Below are 13,982 nucleotides of genomic sequence, written 5' to 3' on the forward strand. Positions count from 1 at the left end.
AAGCTTCACTTCTAACCTGATTTAGAAATACATCACAGTCCCATCATCACCAGCACTAAATACTGGAGTTCACCATCCAACCTCAATGAGCAATTATATCACTACACAAACTGCAGCAGTTCAACATATAAATCGTCATGCCCATCTCATGAATATTTAGGATGGAAAATAAAGAAGAGTTAGCCAGCAAACCATGCATGTAAATGCTTAAAAAGAAACATTGGAAGAATGAGGGGTGACTTCACTGAAACCTATCGAATGGTGAAAGGCCTTGATAGTGTGGATGTGAAGAGAATGTTTTCTATGGTGGGAGAGTCTAAGACCAGGTGACACAGCCTCAGAATAGAGGAGTGCCCTTTTAGAACAAAGATGAGGAGGAATTTCTTGAGACAGAGAGTGGTGGATCTGTGGAATCATTTGCTACAGGCAGCTGTGGAGCTAAGTACTTATGTATGCTTAAGCCAGAAGTTGACGGATTCCTGATTGGTCAGGGCACAAAGAGATATGGGGAGAAGGCAGGAGATTGGGGCTGAGAGGAAAATTGGATCAGCCATGATGAAATGGTGGAGCGGACTCGATGGGCCAAATGGCCTAATTCTGCTCCTGTACCTTATGGTCTTATTACTACCCAAAATGCCTCCTCTGTGTGTCTCACTTGCTTTTCTACAACTGATCTGACATTTAGATAGCAACCCCTTTTTCCCTGCCAGGCCATCGCCTTTTCCTCTAGTTAAAACCAGTCCTCCAAACAACAATACATCCTTTTCTTATTCCATCCTCTCACTGTCTCCCTAGTTCACATGTTATAAAGCCAGTTAGTTGCTAGTCACAAACTAAAAACATTCCAACATACAAGTAAGTACTATTGGAAATGAGTCCATGCATTCTAAGATTTAACATTCTTTAAACACCACAAATGCCTAAAATGCTTACATGGTACAAGTGATAGAGACTGGCTGCTCAGATCTTGTTTCCAATGACCAGGGTAGTCTCAACCAATATCCTGTTCTGAAAAGAAAATGTAAATTCAAGATTCAAGATTGTTTAATATAATTTTCTTTGCACAAGTGTAAGGAGAATAAAATAATTATTTCTCTGGATCTGATGCAGTACAAAAAAAACACAAAAGATAAAGAACACAATAAAAATAAATTTAAAAGGCACAATAAAGATAGTTACGTACATAGGTTGATTATATGTCCCCAATGTGACACCTGGCTGTACATAAGGTGACTAACAGGAAATAATAAAGCAGTGGTGGAATTAGTGGGTGGAGGTGTCAATCAGCCTTACTGCTTGAGGAAAGTAATTGTCCCACTTCCATCAGAGAGGAAGCTACATAACATCCACGTCAGGATAACCACACTCAAAATCAAAGAGTACATGAACAGGGCATGTGGGATCCTTCATGATGTTACTGCCTCTTTTCTGGCATCTTTCCGTATATATGTCCTTGATGGCAGGTAGGCTGGTGCCAGTGATGCGTTGAGCAGTTTCACGACCCGTTGTAGAGCCTCCTGTCCACCGCAGTGCTGTTTCCATACCAAGCAGTGATGCAGCTTATTAGGATGCTTTCTACTGTGCATCTCCAGAATGACATGAGTATGTACTCTATGTGCAAAGTCCAGCTCTCTTCAGCATCCTCAAAAATTAGAGGCATTGGTGATCTTTCTTTACTGTATATAGAAACATAGAAACATAGACAATAGGTGCAGGAGTAGGCCATTCGGCCCTTCGAGCCTGCACCGCCATTTATTATGATCAAGGCTGATCATCCAACTCAGAACCCCGCCCCAGCCTTCCCTCCGTACCCCCTGACCCCCGTAGCCACAAGGGCCATATCTAACTCCCTCTTAAATATAGCCAATGAACTGGCTTCAACTGTTTCCTGTGGCAGAGAATTCCACAGATTCACCACTCTCTGTGTGAAGAAGTTTTTCCTAATCTCGGTCCTAAAAGGCTTCCCCTCTATCCTCAAACTGTGGCCCCTTGTTCTGGACTTCCCCAACATCGGGAACAATCTTCCTGCATCTAGCCTGTCCAATCCCTTTAGGATCTTATACGTTTCAATCAGATCCCCCCTCAATCTTCTAAATTCCAACGAGTACAAGCCCAGTTCATCCAGTCTTTCTTCATATGAAAGTTCTGCCATCCCAGGAATCAATCTGGTGAACCTTCTTTGTACTCTCTCTAGGGCAAGGATGTCTTTCCTCAGATTAGGGGACCAAAACTGCACACAATACTCCAGGTGTGGTCTCACCAAGGCCTTGTACAAATGCAGTAGTACCTCCCTGCTCCTGTACTCGCATCCTCTCGCTATAAATGCCAGCATACCATTCGCCTTTTTCACCGCCTGCTGTACCTGCATGCCCACTTTCAATGACTGGTGTATAATGATACCCAGGTCTCGTTGCACCTCCCCTTTTCCTAATCGGCCACCATTCAGATAATAATCTGTTTTCCTATTTTTGCCACCAAAGTGGACAACTTCACATTTATCCACATTAAATTGCATCTGCCATGAATTTTCCCACTCACCCAACCTATCCAGGTCACCCTGCATCCTCTTAGCATCCTCCTCACAGCTAACACTGCCACCCAGCTTCGTGTCATCCGCAAACTTGGAGATGCTGTAAAGCTCCAATCATCAACATTGTGTGCAGTGTCATATGACGTGGGTGATCGTGGTCTCATGACCATGATTATTCTTGGCAAATTTTTCTACAGAAGTGGTTTGCCATTGCCTCCTTCTGGGCAGTGTCTTTACAAGAAGGGTGACCTCAGCCATTATCAATACCCTTCAGAGATTGTCTACCTGCTGTCAGTGGTCTGTGATACGCAGCAGCTACTCATACGACTATCCACCACCTGCTCCCATGGCTCATGTAACCCTGATCAGGGAGCTAAGCAGATGCTACACCTTGCCCAAGGGTGACATACAAGCTTGAGGAGGGAAGGAGCGCCTTAAACCTCCTTTGGTAGAGATGTATCTCCACCCCGCCACCCAAGCTCCAATGTCATCTTCAAATTTGCCTATGACATCACTATTGTAGATAAAATCACAGATGATAACAAGGAGGCAGCCAGGAGTGAGAAAGGACAGGTTGAATAGTGCCATAACAACAATCTTGCACTCAAAGTCAAAAAAACTGAGGAAATGAGTGCAGACTTTAGGAAGGGGAAGTTAGGCAACTAGCACCAGCTCTCATTGAAAGGTCTGTATCAGAAAGGTATGAACATCTCAGAGGTTCCTAGGTATGAACATCTCAGAGGATGTATCCTGGTCCCAGCACATAGATGCAAATATGAAGATACACCAGCATTTTTACCTGCTTAGAAATTTAAGGAGATTGAACATGTCAACAAGGACTTTGAGAAACTTGTAATGGAGGAGGCTACAGAGAGTGGTGGATTCAACCACTTCCATCATGGGTACAATTCTCCCTACTATCAAGGACATATAAAAGAGGCAATGTCTCAGGAAGGTGACATCGATCATTAAGGGGCCCACCATCCATGCAATGTCCTCTTCTCATTGCTGCCATTCAGGCAGGATGTGCAGGAGCCAGAAGACCCACACATCAAGGTTCAACAACAATTCTTCCCCACTGCCATCAGGTTCTCGAACCAACCTGAAAAACCTTAATACTACCCTAGAATATCTTTCTTTTATTTTTTCCCCTTCAACATGCATTAATGTTATTATGTTTACTTCATTTTGTGTGAAAGTAATGGGCAATTTATATTAATATCAATTTACATTAACGCAGTACTGTTTAAAAGTCTTAGGCACTCTAGATTTTTTATAGAAATTTTGTTTAAGATGCTTATCTTTTGCATTAGGGCGTCAGTAGAAAAGAGCAAATTTTAGATTTCCAAACATCTTCCAAAAAATTAAATGGTACTTCATTACAGGATAGTAACATAATAAGTAATAGACCATTTTTCAAATAAGACCTTGATTATTTGTAGGTACATAGCCCAGTGCATGATTAAACAAAGATAACAGGTGCTAATGAGTTGAATGACCTAAACTGATTAATTGAAACAGAAACAGGTGTAGCAGAAATGAAACTGGGTGAAGCACAACCAGATGAAAAGGTGAAGGTGTGACAGATATGACAATTTAACCTTCAAATCATCAATTCTTACACCATGGCAAGAGTGAACATAGTGACAGGACACAGGGTGGTCACCCTGCATCAGCAAGGTCTCTCCCAAGCAGAAATTTCACAGCAGGCAGGAGTTTCCAGATGTGTGCTGTCTAAGCTCATTTGAAGAAACACACAATGAAACAGGCAATGCTGAGGATCAGAAATGCAGTGGTTGGCCACAGAAACTGAATGCAGCGGATGAGAAATACATTAAACTGAGATCCCTTATAAATCAGAAGTCCAGTGCCAATATCATCTCTGAACTCACAGAAACCACTGTAACTGAAGTACACCCCTCTATAGTCTGGAGAAGTCCTGTCAGAAGTAGTCCTCATAGAAGAGTTACCACCAAAAAGCCATACACTACAATGATGAATTAACTCACTTCAGAAGTATTTAATTACATGTGAAGTATTCTTGGCATCACCTTAGAGATGATTAAAAAGAAGTTAACTATAAAGGCTCCTAGAAATGGCCACTAGGTGCTGAGATTCTGCTGGAACAGCTTGGCCAGGAAACAGGCGGTTAATTATTCTGCACAGGTCTTTTGCCATACAACCTACTGAGGCAGCTTTGAATTTGTTCAAGTACAGTTACAATCAATATAATTCTCCACTTAAGATTCAACAACATTTGGTTGTTGTATAATACTTCTGATTGAATGCTGGCCTTCGTTCGGGGGAACTGAGTTCATGAGTTCAAGGGCCACTGGGTAATGTTGCAGCTCTATAAAACTCCCGTTAGACCACACTTGGAGCAGTGGGAGATGCTGGCAGTGTTGGTTGCGTTCCAATGGGTGCAGAAAGCCAGACAAGCCAAAGCATTGATATGTTCAGATTCATCCTCAGTTCTAGCAAGTTTAAGGTCTTTTCACACAAACAGTCGGCAAGATGTACTTTATGAAGTCCTTCAGTTAGTTACAAGAATTGCAAATCAGGGAGGTCAGGTAAAATTTCTATGGGTTCCAGCACATGTAGTGGTGAAGAGGAATGAGAGGGTGGATGAGTTGGCAAAGAGGGCATTAAAGAAAGAAAATGTGGAAATGCACATTAGTATCAGTAGAGCAGAGGTTAAGTGTGTAACCTGGGAAAAAGTCAACCAAATGTGGCAAGAAATCTGGGACAGGGAGGGGAAAGGGAGGCATTTATATCAAATACAAAAGAGTGTTGCAGGTACTAGGGTAGGTAGTGGAAACAGAAGAGAGGAAATTGTGTGGACTAGGTTAAGGCTGGGGCATTGTGCATTAAACAAAACATTGAAAATGATAGGGAAACACCAGACAGGATTGTGTGAGGAATGTCAGGAAGAGGAGTCAGTAGAACATGTAGTTCTGAGTTGCAGGAAGTATGGGATACAGAGAGAGATGATGAGAAATAAATTAAGGGAGTTGGGGATGCAGGAATTCACATTAAAAGGGTTGTTGGGCATGGGTGAGAGAGCACGTCCCGGTATTTTTAGCGTTTTTAAGGGGTACAGGGGTTTTTTATAGAATATGACGAATAAACAGGAATAGGATACTAGGATGGTGTGTGTGTGTGTGATTGGGTGAAGGGATTTAGAATGTATGTCTAGTGCACATTCTGGAGCAGAGGGTGGCGCTAATGTACCATTAAGCTGGATGCCAACCGCTGTAAAACAAGATACAGACAGACAGACTTGGAGCAGTGTTCAGTACTAGTGGTCTCATCTTAAGGAGGAAGTGGAAGCTTTAGAGAGGGTGTGGAGTAGATTTACCAGGATGCTGCCTGGATTAGAAAGCATGTCAGACAAAATGTTGAGCAAGCTAGGCATTTCTCTCTGGAGCAAAGGATGATGAGAGGAGACTTGATAGAGACTATAAGATTAGATATCTTCATAGAGTAGACAGACAATACCTTTTCCCACGGGGAGGAAATGGCTAATAAGAAAGGACATAATTTCAGGTGTGGAGAAAAGAGTAAAGAGGCGTGTCAGAGGAAGGTTTTTTTTATATATAGAGTGGTGAGTGCATGGAACATGCTGCCAGGGATGGTGCTAGAGGCAGATAAATTAGAGACATTAAGAGACTCTTATATAGATGAAAGAAAAATTAAGGGCTATGCAGGAGGGAGGTATTATATTGATCTTGGAGCAGGTTAAAAGGTTGGCGCAATATCGCGGGTTGAATGGCCTGTATTGTGCTGTACTGTTTTATGTTCTATGAATATGGATCTACTTGTCAGTTCCCGGCATATTTTCCTTCGATCTACTGTTTGACATTGTAGACATCCATGTCTAGAATCACTGCATCTTCGTCTATTTCTGATGCGTATTTAATGAGACGTACTTCATTTTAAAATTTTATCTTCTACAATCAGTAGCAAAATGAATGACCTTGTAGCTAATTCCAAGTTGCGGACAATCACGGTGGGAGCTTACTCCTTTGAAGCCTTGCAGCGCTGGGAGCACACGGCGAATTTTCACTGGAACAAGTATAAACCTCGCAGCATAAGGCAAAACTGCAATGTGTGGGTGGACAAATGAAGTGAACCTACAATGCTTCTACATAAACACCTCTATAATTAGTCCTCAAAAATCTAATTCCAGTTGTACTGCTGCTATTATAATAACGCAAAAAAAAATACATTTCTAATCTCGATTGTTAAACGGGTGGAAAAGAGAAAAAAAAATCCCGATGGGGTGGACAGAATCAAGAAAATTCACAGTATCGTGTTGCCATGGCATACCATTCCAGTATCAGACAAGTATAAGACTTACTTAAATTTGACTATCACGGCCATATTAAGAGAAACGTACTTATTTTCCGCATGTTCACAACTATATTATCAGATATAAATAAGACATTTCCTTATGACTAAGTATTTTCATCCTTTATATTCCTGTAACATGTCAATACAAAAATTCTGAAAACCGATCAAAGGATCACAACAAAAATCCGCGAATCGGTAAACCGGTATTCAGCTGTCAAACAACAGTTGCTCGAGTCCCCGATTCTTCGATACAAGATCCGCACATACCTGATCCCCTTTGACGCCAATATATCACCTTCAGAGTCATCGGCAACTTATTGTTGGTAAGACGCGATTTAAAATTAAACTTTGTTGCTAAATCTGTAATCTACACGAAACCACGTGGTAATAATTTAAACTGCACCAAACCTACCGTTTAGCGGTGTTCTACATATTTGTACGCGCTCCCAAGGTCGCAGCGGAGATGAGACTGATGTGCATTTCCTTCTCAATCCAGGATCATAACGAAGTTGATTGAACTGCAATTTTCACTCGCCAATTATATGATTTGGATATTAACACATTTTTTTACACAGACATTCACCAGATTTCCCAATTACTACTTTTTCCTGGATGCTCGCAAACATAATGCGGTTTATAGGTGTGTTCTCACGACCACAGCACTATCCTGCGGCTCGTGGGAAAGGATTCACCGTTCAATTGGAATTAGGCCGTCAATCACGCCATTTATTTACCGAAGTCTTGCCCAACTCATACCACGATTGGCTTTTCAATCGAAGCGTCATTCCAATGAGTTACTTACGGTGTTATCGGAATGGTCTTTACATGGCTTGCCAATATTGAAGAATCCTGGTACTTGTCACTCGTACACTTCAGTTAAGTGCATTGTGTTGATAGAGCAGATTCTTTTTCTTTATTTTTATCTAGGTTTAGAACCGATAGCCTCCCAACGGTAACTTGTTGCTCTCGCGTCACCTAATATTATTTCAAATAGACTAGGTTTATGAATTAACATCAGGCACCTGAATTTGGGAAATTGACTTGCAAACGTGTATTTCTCAAAAAGGCGACGGCAGTTAAGAGATTGTTACACCTTTTTAAATACCCAATACTGTAAATTTCTGGCTAATGAAATAGTATATAGTAAAACTATTAATAGAAATAGAAAAGTTTTTAAAGGTTTATTTTTGTTTCAAGTACCTTGTAGTTGAAGAGTAAAAAGCGACTTCGGTCCACCACACCCCGAATGTTAAAACAGAATACATACTGCATTTCTCCATCCATGGAAGTAGTAAGAGCACAGGAACCGGTTCGTTAGCCCACCATATCTACACTACCACGATGCCATTCGAATTAATCCTATTTGCCTGCACATGGTCAATCTGCGGTACCTCTGAAACGTTTCTATCCTAACTGTTTCTACCAACTCCCCGGCAGCACCTTCCAGACATTGTGTAAAACAAAACTTGCACATCTCTTTCCCCCCTCAAATTCACATTAGTCAATTATACTCTCCAGGATGCAATGAAATTCCTTCCTAGTGTCGTCCCTCCGCCGCCCCCACCCCCCAACACACACTTTAAACCTACTATGTTCCCTAGCATTTACCATTTCCATCCTGGGGAGGAGACGATCTCTGTCAGCCTCTGGCACTCCAGAGAAAACAATCCAAGCCCTCCACCCTCTCCTAAAGCAAACCAATCGAGCAAGCTGCTACCTCTTCTCCGATGAATCCAGATCTTTCCTATGGTGTGACACCCAGACCTGCACACGGTGTTCCAAATATGGCCCAACCAAAGTTTATACAGCTATAACATGACTTACCACCGTACGTATTTAATACTCTAATCAATGAATGCAAGCATGCCATCCAATTCCTTTGTACACACCTACCTGTGTTGCCACTTTCCGGGAGCTAAGGAATCGCGTCTCAACATTCCTCTGTGCATCAGTGCTTCTCAGTGTCCTTCCAATCGCAGTACAGTATACTTTCCTCCTGCCCTTGACTTCCCGAAATACATCACCAAAACTCTGGATTAAACCCAGCATCCCTTTATTTTCTAAAATTTCAAAAGTAGTCGTTATTTGCGATCATTTACATAAACGTACTTTGTGACCAGTGGTCTCCCAACTAAGATGTTTTAGAATTAATTTCATGTAAATTATAGTCTCGTTATCCTGGTAAAATTGAGTAAACACAGTTAAACACTACTGCCCCCTGCAGCCTTACTTGATTGTTAATGTAATATCCAAAGAGATAGCTCTGAACTAGACTTCTATCGGTTGACAATGTCACTTGAGTCATGCGATTTATTTAAAGCTGTAGGGCATGGTTAGACTATTTTATAATGCCAATGTGTCAAAAAGCATATTTTATGAAAATACTTTAGACATTACACTGTTGGTACATTGGGCTGGTGCAAAAATTTTAAGACAGAGGTTTCAGTTCCCCACTCTCATCCATCCCACCAGCAAATTCAAGGTGGCAGAATCTGTTTTCCCACTAAGGAAGGGCACAAACCAAAATGGGTTGATCGGCTGAGTGGCACCTTGGAAAATCCTCATCAGTACAGTAGAAAAGCGAACCTATCCAAAATGATTTAAGCATCATACTTCACTAGAATGACACCGTGTCTTACTGAGTTGCAGAAAAAAGTGTTGCATAACATTAGGTTTTATTAAGGTGTGATTAGATAAGGTGTTCAAAAAGTTAATAGAGTAGAAACAAACACACTATTTTCCCTATTGAGGGAAATCCAAATTAAGGGAATATAATGTCAACAACACACAAAAAATGCTGGAGGAACTCAGCAGGCCAGGCAGCAGCTATGGAAAAGAGTAAACAGTCAACGTTTTGGGCCGAGACCCTTCATCAGCACTGCAGAAAAAAGGTGAGTCATCAGAGTCAGAAGGCGGGGTAGGGGAAAAACAATATAAGGTAATAGGTGAAACCAGGAGGGGTGGAGGGGTGAAGTAAAGAGCTGGGAAGTTGATTGGTGAAAGAAATAAAGGGCTGGAAAAAAATGAATCTGATAGGAGAGGACAGAAGGCCATGGAAGAAAGGGAAGGGAGACGAGCACCAGAGGGAGGTGATGGGCAGGTAAGGAGATAAGGTGGGGGAGGGAAATGGAAATGACGAATGGTGAAGGGGGAAGGGTGCATTACCAGATGTTCGAGAAATTGATGTTCATGCCATCAGGTTGGAGGCTAGCCAGACAGAATACAAGGTGCTCCTCCTCCAGCCTGAGTGTGGCCTCAGTACAGCAGCAGAGGAGGCCATGACTGACATGTTGGGATAGGAATGGGAAGTGGAATTAAAATGGGTGGCTACAGGGCGATCACGCTTCTTCTGGCAGATAGAGCGTAGGTACTCGATGAAGAGGTCTCCCAATCAAACTGGTTTGCCGTTTATTTCTTCTACCAAAGTGCATGACTATACACTTCCCAAAATTGTATTCCATCTACCACTTCTTTGCCCAGTCACCTAATCCGTCTGTAGTCTCTTTACTTCCTCAAAACTACCTGCCCCTCCACCTATCTTCGTATCATCTGCAAACTTTGCCACAAAGCCATTAATTCCATCAGCCAAGTCATTGACATATAACATAAAAAGAAGCTGTCCCAACAAAGACCCCTGTGGAATACCACTAGTCACCGGCAGCCAACTAACCCTTCACTTCACCCCCTCCCAGTTTCACTTATCACCTACCAGCTTGTACTTCTTCCTCCCCTCCCCACACCTTCTTACTCTGACTTCTCCTCTTTCTTTTCAGTCCTGATGAAGGGTCTCAGCCTAAAACCTCGACTGTTTACTCTTTTCCATAGATGCTACCTGGCCTGCTGAGTCCTTCCAACATATTATGTGTGTTACCTTCAATTTCATCTTTTCTCTCCTTATAGTTTTTTAGTTGCATTCTGTTGGTTTTTAAAAGCTTCCCAGCCCTCTAACTTCCCACTAATTTTTGCTCTATTATATGCCCTGTCTTGGGCTTTTATGTTGACTTTGACTTCTCATTAGCCACATTTGTGTCATCCTGCTTTCAGAATACTTCTTGTATATATCCTGTGCCTTCCAAATTGCTTCCAGAAATTCCAGCCATTGCTGCTCTTTTGTCATTCCTGCCAATGTTCTTTTCCAATTAATTTTGGCCAGCTCCTCTCTCATGCCTCTATAATTCCCTTTACTCCACTGTAATACTGATACATCTGACTTTAGCTTCTCCTTCTCAAATTGCAGGGTAAACTGGATCATATTATGATCACTTGTCCCTAAGAGTTCTTTTACCTTAAACTCTCTATTCAATTCTGGTTCATTACACAAAACCCAATCCAGAATAGCTGATCCCCTAGTGGATCAACCATGAGCTGTTCTAAAAAACATCTGGTAGGCATTCTAGAAATTCCCCCTCTTAGGATCCAGCCCCAACCTGATTTTCCCAATCTACCTGCATGTTGAAATCCCCCATGACTATTGTGACGTTGCCCTTTTGACGTGTATTTTCTATCTCTTGTTGTAATTTGCAGACCACATCCTTACTATTGTTGGATAAAATTCCCATCAGGGTCTCTTTACCCTTGCAATTTATTGGCTCTACCCACAATGATTCAACACCGTCTCACCCTGTGTCTCCTCTTCCTAATGATTTGATTTCATTTTTTACCAACAGAGCCAGGGCACCCCATCTACCTTCCTGCCTGTCCTTTCGATACACATGTATCCTTGGACATTAAACTTCCAGTTATAATCTTCTTTCAGCCATGATTCAGTGATGTTCACAATGTCAAACATGCCAGTCTGTAACTGTATTACAAGTTCATCTACCTTATTCTGTATTCTGTGCACATTCAAATATAACACCTTCAGTCCTGTGTTCACCCTTTTTTGATTTGGTCTGCCTTTTACATTGCAACTCATCCTGTTGACTAAAATTTTGCCCTATCATCAGTTTCTCATTGCTAGCAGTCTCACAACACACTGCCTCTGATTGTAAACCAACTACCGATGACGCTGGTTCCCATCTCCCTGCCAAGTTAGTTTAAACCCTCCCGAACTACTCTAGCAAACCTGCCCCCACAAGGATATTGGTTCCTCTCAGGCTCAGGTGTAACTTGTTCCTTTTGTACAGGTTGTACCTACCCAGAAGGGATCGCAATGATCTGTAAGTCGGAACCCTGCCCCTGCTTCAGTTTCTCAGCCACGCATTCACCTGCCAAATCATTCTGTTCTTATCCTCCCTGTCTGTGGCACGGGCTGCAATCCCACAATTACTGCCCTGGAGGTCCTGTTTTCAGCCTCCTCCCTGATGGTAGTGACAAGAAGAGGGGCTGTCCTGGATGGTGAAGGTCCTTATGATGGATAATATCATCTTGAGGCACTGCCTTTTAAAGATATTCCCACTGGTGCCTTGAGACTGTGACGGAGCTGCAGCTGCCTCTGGTGATCCTTTGTGTTGGAGCCTCTATGCCAGGCTGCGATGCAGCCAGTCAGAATGCTTTCCACTGTAATCTATGATTTCATTGAGTCTCTGGTGACATTCCAAGTCTCGCCTAACTCCCAACAAAGTAGAGCCACTGGTGTGCTTTTTTCACAAGTCATCAATTTGGTGGCTCAGGTTAGATGTTGACACCCAGGAACTTAAATCTATTCACTCTACCATTCACCCCTCAATGAGAATTGGTACATGTTCTCCTGACTTCCCCTTCCTGAAGTCCACAATCATTTCCTTGATCTTGCTGATATTAAGTTAAATGTTGTTGCCGCAACACCACTCAACTAGACAATCTATCTCATTTCTGTAAGCCTCCTTATTGCCAACTGAGATTCTACCAATAGCGGTCTCATTGGCAAATTTATAGATTTCATCTGAATTGTGCTTTGCCACACAGTCATGGGTGTAGTGACAGTATGGCACCTGGCTAAGTACACACCTGTATAGACAGTCACTGAGGAGGTGTTATTATCAATCCCCACTGACTGTGGTCTCCCAGTAGAAAGTCAAGGATCCAGTTGCAGAAGGAGGTACAGAGGCACAGGTTTTGAAACTTGTTTATTAGTACTGAAGGAATTATGGTGTTGAATGACGAGGTAATAAATTATATTACCTTATCCTTCCTTACCTTATCTTAAGGTATATTACCTTACCTTATCCTTTTCATCAATTGCCAGAACTTATTTTTCTCATGGATTTCTGATACAAATATTGAAACTATCTGATCTCTCTCTGCAACTTCTCTTCCTTTTCCTTTCCACTGGGCCAAATTTATAATGCTCTTTCACTCACCACACCCAATCATCTAAATCACCTTGTCCTTACGATTTACCTTCTTCTCCTTCAACTCTGATCCCAATAAATCAATGACCACCGAACTCCCCACTTTAGTTGGCATTATTATCAGTTCCCTCTTGAAATCTGATTGAAACTCCTCTCCTCAAAGCTAAAGAACTATTGAACCCTGGGTGACACACACAAGATACCGGAGCAGCTCAGCAAGTCAGGCAGGATCTATGGAGGGGAATAAACAGTACATCCTTCATCAGAAATGGAAAGGAAGGGGTTATTAGCCAGAATAAGAAGGTGGGGAGGGCAAGGAGTACAAGCTGGCAGCTGATATGTAAACCCAGGTGAATGGGAAGGTAGGAAGGTTGCTGAGAGAGGGGGAATTAAGTAAGGAGCTGGGAGGTAAGAGGTGGAAGAGATAAAGGGCTGTAGAAAATGCAATCTAATAGGGGAGGACATTGGATGAAATGGAAGGAGAACAGGAACCAGAGGGAAGTGACGGACAGATGAGAAGGTATGAGAGAGTAACCTGAATGGGGAAATAGAAAAAAAATGGGGAGGGAGGAGCAATTATCCAAAGTTAGAAAATCTATGTTCATGCCATCAAACTGGAGGCTACCCAGGTGGAATATGAGGTGTTTACTTCTTCAGCCTGTGTTTAGCCTCATTTTGGAGTGGTTGTAGTCAGGTAGAAATTGTGCCTGCATGGGAAAACATGAAAAGACATGTGCTATTTCCGTTCAAAACACAGGACACCCAAAGCAAAGTGATGATATAAATACTGTATAATCCAGTTAACACTGCACCTAAACAAAGAAATT

At 42.1% G+C, this 13,982-nt stretch overlaps 1 protein-coding gene across 1 annotated transcript in view; it reads right to left on the reverse strand.

The window, feature by feature from the left end:
- lrrc7 (leucine rich repeat containing 7) overlaps nucleotides 1-7,540 on the reverse strand; it is a 631,001-nt gene extending 623,461 nt beyond the window's left edge. The window contains exons 1-2 of the mRNA XM_072273841.1: nucleotides 7,296-7,540; nucleotides 934-1,008 (exon numbers count right to left, since the gene is read on the reverse strand). The gene's annotated coding sequence lies outside the window, so the exon portion shown is untranslated. The remainder of the gene's footprint in view (nucleotides 1-933; nucleotides 1,009-7,295) is intronic.
- Nucleotides 7,541-13,982: the final 6,442 nt, after the last annotated feature.

The sequence above is a fragment of the Mobula birostris genome, chromosome 12 (assembly GCF_030028105.1).
Source record: "Mobula birostris isolate sMobBir1 chromosome 12, sMobBir1.hap1, whole genome shotgun sequence".
NCBI classification, from domain to species: Eukaryota; Metazoa; Chordata; class Chondrichthyes; order Myliobatiformes; family Myliobatidae; genus Mobula; species Mobula birostris.